This window comes from Crocuta crocuta, unplaced genomic scaffold (assembly GCF_008692635.1).
Source record: "Crocuta crocuta isolate KB4526 unplaced genomic scaffold, BGI_CrCroc_1.0 scaffold687, whole genome shotgun sequence".
In the NCBI taxonomy this organism is placed as follows: domain Eukaryota; kingdom Metazoa; phylum Chordata; class Mammalia; order Carnivora; family Hyaenidae; genus Crocuta; species Crocuta crocuta.
Genome location: NW_027530182.1, coordinates 1,235,685 through 1,249,937, shown reverse-complemented (window position 1 = coordinate 1,249,937; position 14,253 = coordinate 1,235,685).

The following is a 14,253-nucleotide window of genomic DNA, read 5'->3' as shown; positions in this document are numbered from 1 at the left end:
ACCAAGATCCTCTTGAGTTTTGGCAAAATGACCCAATCCCCCCAAATCTGGTCATCCTTTAAAGAACTGAAAACAACAATTTGGGAACCATTAAACTTAAGACTGAACTCTCAGTAATGGTAAACGTTAGGGGACACTCTAATTTGAATGACACTGATCTTACATAATTTCCTCTTCTTTCAGTTGAGTGTCTGAATGAATTTTATAATAATCAGAGGGCATGAACTGGCTAAGAGGGGACTATTGTTCTTCTTTTGAAGAGGAGTGCACTGAGGCTTGAAAGGTTGGAAAAACTATATTAAAAGCCTGTCTGATGACATTTACTGGCCCATTGCCCGGAGTAAATCAAGACTTTTCCATCCTGTATCCTACACTCCCCACAAGGGAGGCTTCTAAAGTTCAAACTTTCAGTAGATTAGTTTTTAATTGGAAGATGACTTTAGGGAACACAATTATATTTTTTTAATTTTCCCAGGGTTTTAAATGAAAAGCCTTGGGGTGCCTGGGTGGCTCAGTCGGTTAAGCGTTCGACTTCAGCTCAGGTCATGATCTCATGGTTCGTGGGTTCGAGCTCCGCATTGGGCTCTGTGCTGACAGCCAGCTCAGAGCCTGAAGCCTGCTTCAGATTGTGTCTCCCTCTCTCTCTGACCCTCCCCTGCTCGTGCTGTCTCTCTCTCTCTCAGAAATAAATAAAAAAACATTAAAAAATTTTTTTAATGAAAAGCCTTCACATCCTTTCAGGAATAAGGCAGAAGGACTGTTGTTTAAATCGAATGAATACACCCACATAAGAAGGAATCAGAATTCTGCTTCCAAATCTAGATGGTCGGCTTCTCTGCCAACAATGTTTTGCTCTCTCACCAGCCCTAAGTCTCCACTCATGTTTGTGTTTTTGAACATACCTATTCTCATAGTATGTAATTGCTGTTCGAGTATCACCACCCACCTAAGAGGGAGGTGTAACCAAATATTCTCTTCTGATTTCTTTTGCCAGCAAGTTTGTGACTCATGGAGCAGTTAAAAAAAAAAAAAAGTAGTCTTCTGAGCCCTGTATCCAACTTCAGTGTTTCCCTGCAACATATTCTTTGAAAAATTATTCATCTTTTCAGTAGATAATATTTCAGTTAAAAAACAAAAATTTAAATGTTTAATGAAAAGTATCACTCTCTCCCCTTCTACTGTCTCCATACCCATTAGTAACCATTTTTATCTGATGTAGATTATGTGTATAGCCTTTTGATATAAATGTGAATGCAAATGTATACTTATTTTATCCCATTTTTTAAAAAGGTAGTATTGTTCTAAATGTTGCTATTCTTTTTTACTTAGCACTATATCTTAAAGATGTCTTGTATTAAAGAGCTTTCATAGAGAGCTGCTTCGTTCTTTTTTATAGCTACATAGTCTTCCACCAAGCGAATATGCCATATTTATTTAAACAGTGCTCATTAATGTACACATGGATTTCGTTATGTTTATTTTTGAGAGAGAGAGCGTGCACGTGTGCACACGCATGTGTGCAAACAGAGGAGAGGCGGAGAGAGAGAGGGACAGAAGATCCAAAGCAGGATCTGTGCTGACAGCAAGGCACCCCTACATGTGGAATGTTTATAATCTCAAATTCTTACAAACAATGGTGCTATTATTAATCTTATACATAAGTCATTTGTTGCATGTACATATATTTCTGTAGGATAAATCCCAGAAATGGGATTGCAAGGTTAAATAGTTAACACATTTGTCATTCTTAGAGTGCTTTCTTGAAGCAGTACTACCCTTCTCCTCTTGGTGAACCCATTCTTTCTCTAAAACTCATTATTTTATTTTATTTTAAAATGTTTATTTATTTACTTGTGTGTGTGTGTATGAAAGAGAGAGAGAGAGAGAGAGCGAGCGAGCATGCACACAAGTGGGAGAGGGGTAGAGAGAGAGGAAGACAGAGTCCAAAGTAGGCTCCAGGCTCTGAGCTGTCAGGACAGAGCCTGACTCGGAGCCCAAGCCCATGAACCATGAGATCAAGACCTGAACCAAAATCGAGTGCTGAACCAATTGAGCCACCCAGGCGCCCCTCTCCAATACTCAGTTTAAACATTAGTTACTCTGTGAAGCCTTCCTGACCCCTTTTGTGAAAATAGCCATTTGCTCCCAACTCACTCAGTGCTTTCATGACTCATATTTGTACCTCCACTAGTTCTTAGGGCTTTGTACCAAGATTACTTATTGCTATGGCAGTTACCTTCACTGATCCATGCTGCTGAAAACCAGGACTGCTATCTGCTATGTTTCTGTAACCCCAGACCCACTGACAGTGCCTCGTGTGCATTGGATGCTCCATACCAATGGCCAAATGGATGCGCGGGTGGATGAAACAACGAATATGACCGAAGACATTACTGTTACTAGAGTAAGTTCTAAAAATTATGATTCTATGGAGAAGCTGGGGCAAATCTCCACATGAAAGACCAGTGTGTATTTTTATGCGTTAAGACTGAGCCTGGCTGGGCAAGTTGATTGAAAGAGAGGTCCTGGACTCACAGCAGGACACACTGAGTTCAGATAAACAGTCAACAACTGAGATGTGTGCTGGGTAAGGCGCATGTGGAGGCAAGCACCAGAAACGGATCTTCTATCACTTAAGCAAAAATTAGATGAACTGTGGATGCTCTCAAGAGAAGGCAGAGCTAAATAGCCAAGTCTCAGGAAAGGTAATAACAGGGTTGGTCCTTCAGAAACAGGAAGGGCTTATGGACTTTTCTCCTGAACATTGCCGGGGGTGATTCAGCCCTTACCATGTTCTGTCTCTAAGTTCTCAGAGTTCGCAGGCAAGAACCTGCTGTTAGGTCACCACTCCCTTTCTTTGGATAATTTATTTTTTAGTTTTTCTAAATATTTATTTGAGAGAGAGAGAGAGAGAGAGAGAGAGAGAGTGGGGGGAGGGGCAGAGAGAGGGAGACACAGAATCCAAAGCAGGCTTCAGGCTCTGAGCTATCAGCACAGAGCCCGATTCGGCACTTGAACTATGAGCTATGAGACCACGACCTGAGCTGAAGTCGGCCACTTAACCGACTGAGCCACCCAGGCGCCCCTTTCCTTGGATCATTTAGACATAGCTTAAGGACAAGATGATGGCACGGTAACAAACGCATGGCCTTCTGGGAAACCATTATGTTCCAGGCAACCATTGTGATTTTTGGTTTGCGAGAGCAGCCAGCGTGACAAGGTCAGGGGTTTCTTATCAGGTGTGTACAGCAGAATGATGAGGTCAGGGAAACGTAGAAATCAGGTCAGTAGGGCAGGGAATCAAATAGGAGAGCACACAGACATCCAGCCATCAAGACTTGGGCAATAGGTCAGAATTAGACTGGCAGCCGGACACCGGGTTGGAGCCATCTGAGCGCATCTGGCCCCGGACCAAGATTGGTTCTGCGCCTGCCCTCGGGTCGTGAGTAGGGAACCAGTATGAAGGATGTGCGGGCTGGAAACCAGGCGGGGCCTGGCGCATACCGTTCCTCCGTGCTGCAGCCTTCCTTCATCCCAACAAAGGGCACCAACAAAAATGCTTACGTATTCCATTGTCTCTCCACTATTGGGGCTTCTTATTTATTTTTTTTAGTTGACGTTATTTGGCCTTGAATCCAGCGTGCCTGCTAGCGTGACTGAGAAAAGGGAGGTTACTAGCGTTCATTTTGTGCAACGGCGTTGCAGACATGGTGCTGGAGATCGCGTGTGCGTTATTACATTTAAAAATATCCTCAAAGTAGCCACTTGAACGAGGCCTCTTTTTAGAGAGCAATTAACTTGGCCAAGGAAGATAAGCTGTCTCAGGCTGTTCGGGCTGCGGTAACAAAAGACCACAGACCAGGTGGCTTATAAACCATAAGCATTTACTTCTCACGGCTCTGGAGGCTGTGAAGTCCAAGATCATGGCACCAGCGGATTTGGTGTCTAGCGACGGCCCACACTTTTCACTTGTAACTTCCCGTGGCAGAATGGTAAAAAAAACAAAACAAAACAAGAAAAACAACCTTTCTCTCCAGGGCTCTGTCCTAAGGGCTCTAATCCCATTTCTAAGGGCTTTGCTCTCAGGACCTCATCACTTCCCAGCTTCCCCCTCCTAATACCATCACTCTGGGGGACAGCTTCTAAGATATGGATTTGCCCAAGCATCTAGGCACACAAACATTCAGACCATAGAAGAAGGTGTAGTAACTTGAACAAAGTGTTCTCAGACCAAACACTCATTTTTCCCCTCTTCACAGCAACTTCTAGATTCTCTTAGGTCTTATCATATGCACCTGGAGGCCTGTACTGATCGTGACTATATGGCAGCCATGATGTCATGGACAATGGAATGCTCTGGGAGTCAGGAGAGCTCAACTTTGAGCTCAGCTATGTTATTATTTAGGTGGTGGCTTAGTTTACTCACTTGTAAAGTGAAGAGATTGAATGGAGTCTCTTTCATTGTTCTAACAATGCCATGCCCCTGATTTCACAGCCTCTGAGGCCATTAAAGATCACTTCTGCTTTAGAGAATGTTAATTAGCTCTGTGGATATGTGCCATACTGGTGTCACATTTTGTTAGCCTCTGCAGACATTATGGTGTATTCTTGACATTCTTTGTTATTCCTTTGCTATTTTTTTCACATAATGTATGATCCAGCATAGCAGAACTGAGTACCAGAGCAGTGTGGATCACGGTTTTCTTCTCAGGAAACTTTGAACTTACCTCTACAGTTGTTCCATAAAAGGAAGGTATATATGCAGAATAACCTCCAAAGGCCAAAGGAGTCGTAAGACTGAAGAAAAAGACCAACAAAAAGTGATTTAGTAAGGGGACTTACAGACAGAAGCACGTCTCCGGCACCTACAAGATGCATACATTTCCCAAACCCCACCTCCTGTAAGAACTGTTATCTCCAGGGGCACCTGGGTGGCTCCGTCTGGTGAGAATCCAATTCTTGATTTCAGCTCAGGTCATGATCTCGCAGTTCATGAGTTCAGCCTCTAGGTGCGCTCTGCACAGAGCCTGATTGGAACTCTCTCTCCTTCTCTGTCTGCCCTTACCCAAGGCATACTCTCTCTCTTTCTCTCTCTCTCTCAAAATAAATGAATAAACTTTAAAAAATTTAAAAACATGGGGCGCCTGGGTGGCTTAGTCAGTTAAGCGTCCGACTTTCGCTTAGGTCATGATCTCGCAGTTCGTGGGTTCAAGCCCCGCGTCGGGCTCTGTGCTGACTGTCAGCTCAGAGCCTGGAGCCTGTTTCAGTCTGTGACTCCCTCTCTCTCTGACCCTCCCCTGCTCACGCTGTCTCTCTCTCCTACAGATAAATAAAAAAACTTAAAAAAAAAATTTAAAAACAAACAACACCTGCTATCTCCAGAGCAGATCCAGGATGCTACGCCCCAAGGGTGTACTTAAGGGTGTGGTTAAACAAGAGAAAGAATGTGGAGAGTGGGGTTTGTCTCCAGAAGGTATCAAGTCATAGAGCAGTCATCATGGCCCATTTTTCTAAGATGGTGTTAGTCTGGTTCACACAACATTATCTCAGGCATAAGGTACACTTTCTACTTTACTTTTTTGGATTGGCCCATAAAAGTTATTTTAAAACTTTCTTCCCCATTCTTGGCAGGGAATATCAGTTTTCAAATGAAATTCTTATGTACAACTTCAAAATGTAAACCAAACATAATGGGCTGTGGCAAAAAGTTACTACATAAACAACAGAGACAAAAATCCTGTTAGGAGAAAAGTAGTTTTTATATTGGGAAAAACTTTTATGGATAAAAAGTGTGGTTTAAACTTCTCTGCACTGGTGCCTGGGTGGCTCAGTCAGTTAAGTGTCTGACTTTTGCTTTTGGCTCAGATCATGATCTCCTGATTGTGAGATCGAGCCTGGAGTTGGACTCCGCATTGATCACAGAGCCTGCTTGGGATTCTCTTTCTCCAGCTCTCTGTGCCCCTCCCCCTGCTTTTTTGTGTGTGAGCGCTCTCTCGCGCGCGCTCTCTCTCTCTCTCTCTCTCTCAAAAAAAAAATGTCTGTGCACTGGAAAGGAACAGAAATTAGGAGGTGGAGGGATTGATAAAAGAGAGTCGGAGTAAGGGCTCAGTAACAGTGTGATAGGCTGGAGCTCAAGGCCCCTGAAGTTGATTGAAGGAAACTTTAAAGAGCCAAGTGTGTCTAATACTCAGTTTTACAGTGTCAGTTTTCTGTGGTGAGATCTGTATTCTAAGTGCCTGACATTAAGCTTTTGATAGCTAAGGGACCCATTCCGAAGACATCCGCCTGGAATAAAACATAACGACCAGCTCTGTCACAGCTATGAGTAAAACAGCCAGATAAACTGTTTCCTGAAGTTTCCTACTAGAAAGCCCTGGGTAACCTAATGATCGCCCACTTGAGGGACCCCACTTCTCCCTTCCTGCACCCCAATTTCTGCTCGTATGTTTTAATTTCACCAAGGTGAGCCTGCAAGACCCTAGGCAGCCCACCTTCCACCCTAATAAAGGCAGAGCCTCAGGTCCTAGCTTGCTCCCCTCTCCCCGTCTCTCACTGCTGTGACCTCTCTGTGTGACCCTCAGCCATGCCCCGTGCCCTCCTGGACTTGGAATCAATCTTGTTTCTCAAAGTCCCCTGATGGTTTTTTTCTTAGATGCATCTTGCAATCACAGTAGGAACCAGAAGGACCAGTCTAGTCATAGCATTGGCTCTGCTGGGAAATATCGGCAGGGGCTCAGCACAGAGGGGACCAGCAGTGGTGAATGAGTGCCCAGGCATGTCTAGCTGCTAGCATTCTAGCATTCCTATCAACAGGGGGAGGTCATGGAACAAAATCAGACCTCTCCGCAGCTTTCCAACACACGTTACCCTGTATGAGTAGGGCATTTTGTTTGTTTGGTAGGTAGGTGGGGGTAAAAAATATGGACTAAGACGGAGTTCCACATAAACTACATTAATTCACTGAAAGCGGAAACAATCACTTATCAAGTGCTTCTAAGTCCCAGGCATTCTATTTGGTATGTTCAGTGTTCTAAACAACCCTAGCAACTATGTACTTTTGTTACCAAATAATCTATCATAGCCACGACCTCGGGAAACGAACGTGTGATTCCTGGCACACTGCTGTGGCCGCCTGCCCCATCCAAGGGAGTCCTGAGGGGGTTGGACAAATCAAAAGCCCAGTTCCCGGCGAGGGCTGCCAGCACTGTTGCCAAATGAACTTGGATAAACTCATTGCAAAAGAAGCTTGTAACTGAAGAGACAAGGGTTTGGAAAAGAGAAAGGGAGACGCCGATTTTGGATAGTGGCAGCCAGGGGAGGTAGCAGGCTCAAGCCTTAACAACTGACCTCTCTGCTGGCTAGATAGACACCTAGGGTTTTATAGGAAGATGTTCAGGCAAGAAAACTGGCAAAGAGCATGGGATCATACGTGGCGGTCTGCATGTGTTCAGCATATGATCATGGGCAGGGAAAGGGGTGCGGTCGTTTAGGCATTCTGTTACTATCAGGGCTTGTCTGGCCTGGTGGCTGGAATTTTCTAATTATTGCAAAGCATCTTCCTCGATGTCTCAAGAAATTACGATAAGAAGTAACTGTTGAGGCCTGTAGTTAAACAAGAGGACTCGTTGACACTACTGTAATATTATTAATAATATTATTATTAATTATTTTAAAAATTTTTTAATGTTTATTTTTGAGAGACAGAGCACTAGTAGGGGAGGGACAGAGAGAGAGAGGGAAATGTAGAATCTGAAGCGGACTCCAGGCTCTGAGTTGTCAGTACAGAACCCAATGTGGGATTCAAACCCATGAATCATGAGATCGTGACCTGAGCTGAAGTTGGATGCTTAACTGACTGAGCCACCCAAGCACCCCTATTAATAACTACTGACGTTTAAACTAAAGTCTAGAGAAGATTCATCTCTTGCAAAAAGTTCCCCAGGTTGCTAGTGGTGAGTGTAGGCTTTGAATTCAGATTTGCCTAATTCTACAACCCATTTCTTACTAAATCACTATCCTATCCGGCTACTCATGTGGAACAAGAATCTAATCGTTGGGGCAACAACTTGGAACTAGCAGCAAGCTCTCCTTTCTACTCTTCCTATCTTCTTTCTCCTGAATATGTTTAAGTTTTGCTGTTAAAAGATTTTAATAAGTAAAAAAACCCAAATGTATGCATAGCATTAACTTCTGTTGGTAATAACATAGAGCATTTATGTGTTCTTACATAACTTACAGTCTGAAGGAGTACCTGGTTCTATTCTTTCACTTCTACCATAAATGATCCTGAAGCTGAAAAGAAGTTATGAGACAGCTCTTTTCAGGCACTGGACAGCAGATGGCATGGGCTATAATCCTCAAAAGGAGGAAAATTAAGTGCGGTGTCCTCCACGTTTTCCTCCGAAAACATTTTATGCCTGTGGGCATTCTCTACACTGCAGAGCACAGAGCCCAAGTCAAGGCCAAGGGGCTTCTGGAGCAGCTGAGAAGGTTGGAGTTTGTGGGACAAGGAACTGAAGACGACACACTGTCCTGGGGGGGCAGGAGAGAAGAGAGGAGCCAGAAATGTTCATGTGGTAGCTCCCTTGGCTTGTTGGCTGAAGTAGGGACGCGTGCACACTTACGAGGCTCCATGAAACCTAGCAAAGCAAAACCTGAAAGAAAGAAGTAGATGAGTCTACAGTTCTACCTGGAGAGTTGAACTCTCCTCTCTGTAGTTTGTTCTATAGAACAGAAAGACAAACACACACACACAAAATCATGGGTATAGAGAGACAGGAAGATGGTGGTGCAGTAGAAGGACCTTAGGCTTACCCTGCCCCACAAATACAAACTATGTAACTATCAAAGCATCCTAAACGCCCAAGGAATTGCCGTGAAGACAGGCCAAATTCCACCACTAATGGGAGAAAAGAGGCCACATCCCAGAAGGTAGGGCCTTCAAGAGATGTGTTTAGGAGAGAAAGAGATCCTGGCTGCTGTGGAAGGGAGGGAGCTGTGGTCTCAGAGAAGAGTGAGAGAGAGAGGGGCACACGGGGAAATGCACAAGGAGAACATTTCCCTACAGTCATCAGCTTAGAAAATGAGAGGGGCTGAATTTTGTGAGGTCTTACAACCAGAGAGGCTTAAAGTTTAGAGCTTTAAAAGTCAGTGAGCTTCACTGGGAAAGTCTGACTTCGGTTCAGGTCATGATCTTGCGGTTCATGGCTCTGAGCCCTGTGTCAGGCTGCTTCAGATTCTGTGTCTCCTTCTCTCTCTGCCCCTCCCCCACTCATGCTCTGTCTCTCTCTTTCTCAAAAATAAATAAACATTAAAAAATTAAAAGGAGAAAGCAGCCAGAACACACAACAGCAGAGCAGACACTGCACATACTAGAGATACTCCCTGAAGAGCCAGATCCTGGACCCTACATAACTGTTTCTTCCATTATTTTCAGAAGCAGGAGACATAACTGGCTTTTCTAACAGAGAAGCAGGCAGAGACTTAGACAAAACGAGAAGACAGAGGAATTTGTCCCAAATAAAAGAACAAGACAAAGCTGTGGCCAGAGATCTAAGTGAAACAGATATAAGTGACATGCCTGATGGAGAGTTTAAAGAAGCAGTTATAAGGATACTTGCTGGACCTGTGAAAATAATGGAAGGTAGTGAGACCCTTTACCACAGAGATAAAAGTTAAAAAAGGATCAGAGACACAACGTGCAATAAATAAGTTAGAAATACACTTGATGCCACATGAACAGCAGCCTGGAAGGAGAGGAATCAATTAATGACCTAGAAGACAAACTAATGGAAAGTAATCAAGCTGAACAAAAGAGAAAAGAATTGTGCAAAACCAGAACAGACTTCGGGAACTCTTTGACTCAATCAACTATAATAACATTTGTATTACGGGAGTCCTAGGAGAAGAAGAGAGAGAAAAGGGATGCAGAAAATTTATTTGAAGAAATAAAACTGAAAACTTCACTAATCTGGGGAAGGATTCAGACATCCAGATCCAAAAGGCACAGAGAACTCCTATCAGAATCAACAAAAGCAGGCCCAAACCGAGACATATTGTAATTAAATTTGCAAAATGTAATGATAAAGGAAAAAAATCTTAAAATTTTTTAAATGTTTATTTATTTTAATTTATTTATTTTTGAGGGACAGAGAGACACAGAGCATGAGTGGGGAGGAGTAGAGAGAGAAAGACACAGAATCTGAAGCAGTTTCCAGGCTCTGAGCTGTCAGCACAGAGCCTGACGTGGGGCTTGAACTCACGACCCATGAGACCATGACCTGAACTGAAGTCAGACACTTAACCAACTGAACCATCCAAGTGCCCCAAGGAAGAAATCTTAAAAGCAGCAAGACAGGGGCACCTGGGTGGCTCATTTGGTTGAGCTTCTGACTTTGGCTCAGATCATGATCTTGCAGTCTGTGGGTTTGAGTCCCACATTGGGCTCTGTGCTGACAGCTCAGAGCCTGGAGCCTGCTTTGGATTCTGTGTCTCCCTCTCTCTCTGCCCCTACCCTGCTCCTGCTCTACCTCTCTCTGTCTCTTAAAACTGAATAAAGTTAAAAAAAATTTAAAGCAGCAGGGCAAAAAAAGGTCACTAACTTTTAAGGGAAAGCCCATAAGACTACCACAAGATTTTACATCAGAAACTTGGCAAGCCAGAAGAGAATGGCATGATAAATTCATAGTGCTGAATGGGAAAAATCTGCAGCCCAAAATACTCTATCCAGTAAGCCTATTATCCAGAATAGAAGGAGAGATAAAGAGTTTTCCAGACAAACAAAAACTAAAGGAATTCGTGACCACTAAACCAGTCTTGCAAGAAATATTAAAAGGGACTCTTTTGAGTGGAAAGAAGAGACCAAAAATGACAGTATAAAGGCAGGAAACACAAAAGTAGTAAAAATGAATACAGTAAAACCTTGGTTTGTGAGCATAATTTATTCTGGAAACATTCTTGTAATCCAAAGCACTTGTATATCAAAGCAAATTTCCCCATAAGAAACAATGAAACTTCAGATGATTTGTTCCACAACCCAAAAATATTATAAAAATGATTCAAGTACTGTAATAGAATATAAAATAATTTAAAAAATGCAAAATATAAAGAAAAGTAAATAAATTAACCTGCACTTACCGTTGAAAACCTTTATGGCTGGTGTGAGGGAGACAAGAGAGAGCAGGGTTATTGTGTAGGATGACTTTCCCTATCACTAATGGAATCACTGCTATCTATTGGCTCAATGAATCTTTTCTACATAGGGGCCTTTGTATATGTTCGCACGGATGTTGACTACAGTACACTATTAATAAACTCTTGCCATCTTCTGTATTTAGTGTAACTGGCAATAAGGCAGCAGGAGAAAGGGTCTATATTGCAGGTGGCCTGACCTAGAATGAAGCAAAGCATTCCTAAGCTTCCTCTTGAATGGAAAAGCAAAGGACTGTCCATAGGTGCTTTGAAGTAACAAAAAATACAGTAGTACCAGCTGTGGGCACCTTCCAATGTTCTGAAAAGTCAAGACAAGAAAGGATCAGAAAAAAATCTTCAGAAAGAAGATAATAAAATGTAAAAACAAGTAATAAAATGGCAATAAATACATATCTATCAATAATTACTTTGAATGTAAATGGACTAAACTCTCCAATCAAAACACACAAGATGTCAGAAGTGCCTGGCTGGCAGCAACTCTTGATATCTGAGCTGTGAGTTCAAGCCCCATGTGACATGTAGAAATGACCTAAAAATAAAAATCTTATTTTTTTAAATTTTATTTATTTCTTTATTTTGAGAGAGGCACAGAGAAAGAATCCCAAGCAGGCTCGGTGTTGTCAGCATGGAGCCCAATGCGAGGCTTGATCTCATGAGCCATGAGATCATGACCTGAGTTGAAATCAAGAGTTGGATGCTTAACCAACTGAGCTACCCAGGTGCCTCAAAAATGAAATCATTAAAAAAAAAAAAGACAGAGGGTTTCAGAAATGAATAAAAAACAATACCCATCTATATGCTGCCTGCAAGAGACACATTATAGACCTAAAGACATCTGCATATTGATGTGAGACGGTAGAGAAATATTTATCATGTGAACAAATGTCAAAAGAAAGCCAGAGTAGTGATACTTATATCAGACCAACGAGATTTTACTTTATTTACTTTAAAAAATCTTAAAGTTTTTTTTGGGGGGCGCCTGGGTGGCTTAGTCGGTTAAGCGTCCGACTTTCGCTTAGGTCATGATCTCGCAGTTCGTGGGTTCGAGCCCCGCATCAGTCTCTGTGCTGACTGCCAGCTCAGAGCCTGGAGCCTGTTTCAGTCTGTGACTCCCTCTCTCTCTGACCCTCCCCTGCTCAGGCTGTCTCTCTCTCTCTCCTAGAAATAAATAAAACATTTTAAAAAAATAAATAAATAAAAATAAAATGTTTTTTTTTTTTAATTTGTGAGAGACAGAGCGTGAGCAGGGTAGGGGCAGAGCCGGCGGTGGGGGGAGGACACAGAATCTGAAGCAGGTTCCAGGCTCTGAGCTGTCAGCACAAACCTGACATGGGGCTTGAACTCGCAGACCATGAGTTCATGACCTGAGCTGAAGTTGGACACTTAATCAACTGAGCCACCCAGGTGCCCCAAGACAAACTAGATTTTAAGCCAAAGACTGTAACAAGATGAAGAAGAGCACTATATCATAATAAAGGCGGCAATGCAAGAACAATTGTAAATATTTATGTACCCAGAATGGAGGACTCAAATATATAAAACAATAACAAACATAAAAAAAATTAATTGATAATAACACAATAATAATAGGTGATTTTAACACCCCACTCACATAAATGTACAGATCATCCAAATAGAAAATCAACAAGAAAACAATAGTTTTGAATGACACACTGGACCAGATGGGCTTTTTTAGAATACTCATATTTATTTTTATTAAAAAATGTTTTTAATGTTCATTTATTTTTGAGAGAGTGAAAGAGTGCCAACAGGGGGTTGTGGGGGGGGTCAGAGAGAGAGGGAGACACAGAATCAGAAGCAGGCTCCGGGCTCTGAGCTGTCAGCACAGAGCCCATGCGGGGCTCAAACCCATGAACTGTAAGATCATGACCTGAGCCAAAACTGGACGCTTAACTGACTGAGCCAACCAGGCACCTCTATTTTTTTTTTAATGTTATTTATTTTGAGAGAGAGAGAGAGAGAGAGAAAGAGTGAGCAAAGGTGGGGCAGAGAAAGAAGGAAACAGAGAATCCCAAGAAGGTCCACAACTGTTAGTGGAGAGCCCAACATGGGGCTCAAATTCACAAATTGTGATATCATGACCTCAGCTGAAACCAAGAGTCAGAGGCTTAACCAACTGAGCCCCCCAGGTGCCCCTGGACCAGCTGGACTTAACATATATGTTCAGAACATTTTGTCCTAAAACAGCACTTTCTTTTCAAGTGCACAGGAGACACTCTTCAGAATAGATCATGTATTAGGCCACAAAACAGGCCTCAACAAATTTAAGAAGACTCAAGTCATACTACGCACCTTTACTGACTACAATGCTATGAAACTGAAAGTCACCACAAGAAAAAATGTGGAAAGACCATGAATAATGGAGATTAAATAATATACTACTAACCAATAGGTCAATCAGAAAACCAAAGAAGAAATAAAAAGATACATGTAAACAAATGAAAACACAATAGTCCAAAACTTATGGGAAGCAGCAAAGGTGGTTCTGAGAGGGAAGTATATAGCAATATATGTCGACTCAAGAAGCAAGAAAAATCTAAAAGAAAAAACTCATCTAACCTTACACTTAAAGGAATTTAAAAAAGGAACAACAACAAAGCCTAAAGCGAGCAGAAGGAAGAAAACATAAGGATTAAAGCAGAAATAAATGATTATAAAAACTAAAAAAAACAATAGTACATATCAATGAAACCAGGACTTGGTTCTCTGAAAAAAAGGAATAAAATTGATGTACCTTTGCCAGACTTCTCAAAAAGAAAAGAGAAAGCACCCGAATAAATAAAATCACAAATAAGAGAGGAGAAATAACAAGCAACATCACAGAAATACAATTATAAGAAAATATTTTTTTTAATGCTTTTTTTTATTTATTTCTAGGAGAGAGAGAGAGACAGCGTGAGCAGGGGAGGGTCAGAGAGAGAGAGGGAGACACAGACTCCGAAACAGGCTCCAGGCTCTGGGCTGGCAGTCAGCACAGAGCCCGACGCGGGGCTCGAACCCATGAACTGCGAGATCATGACC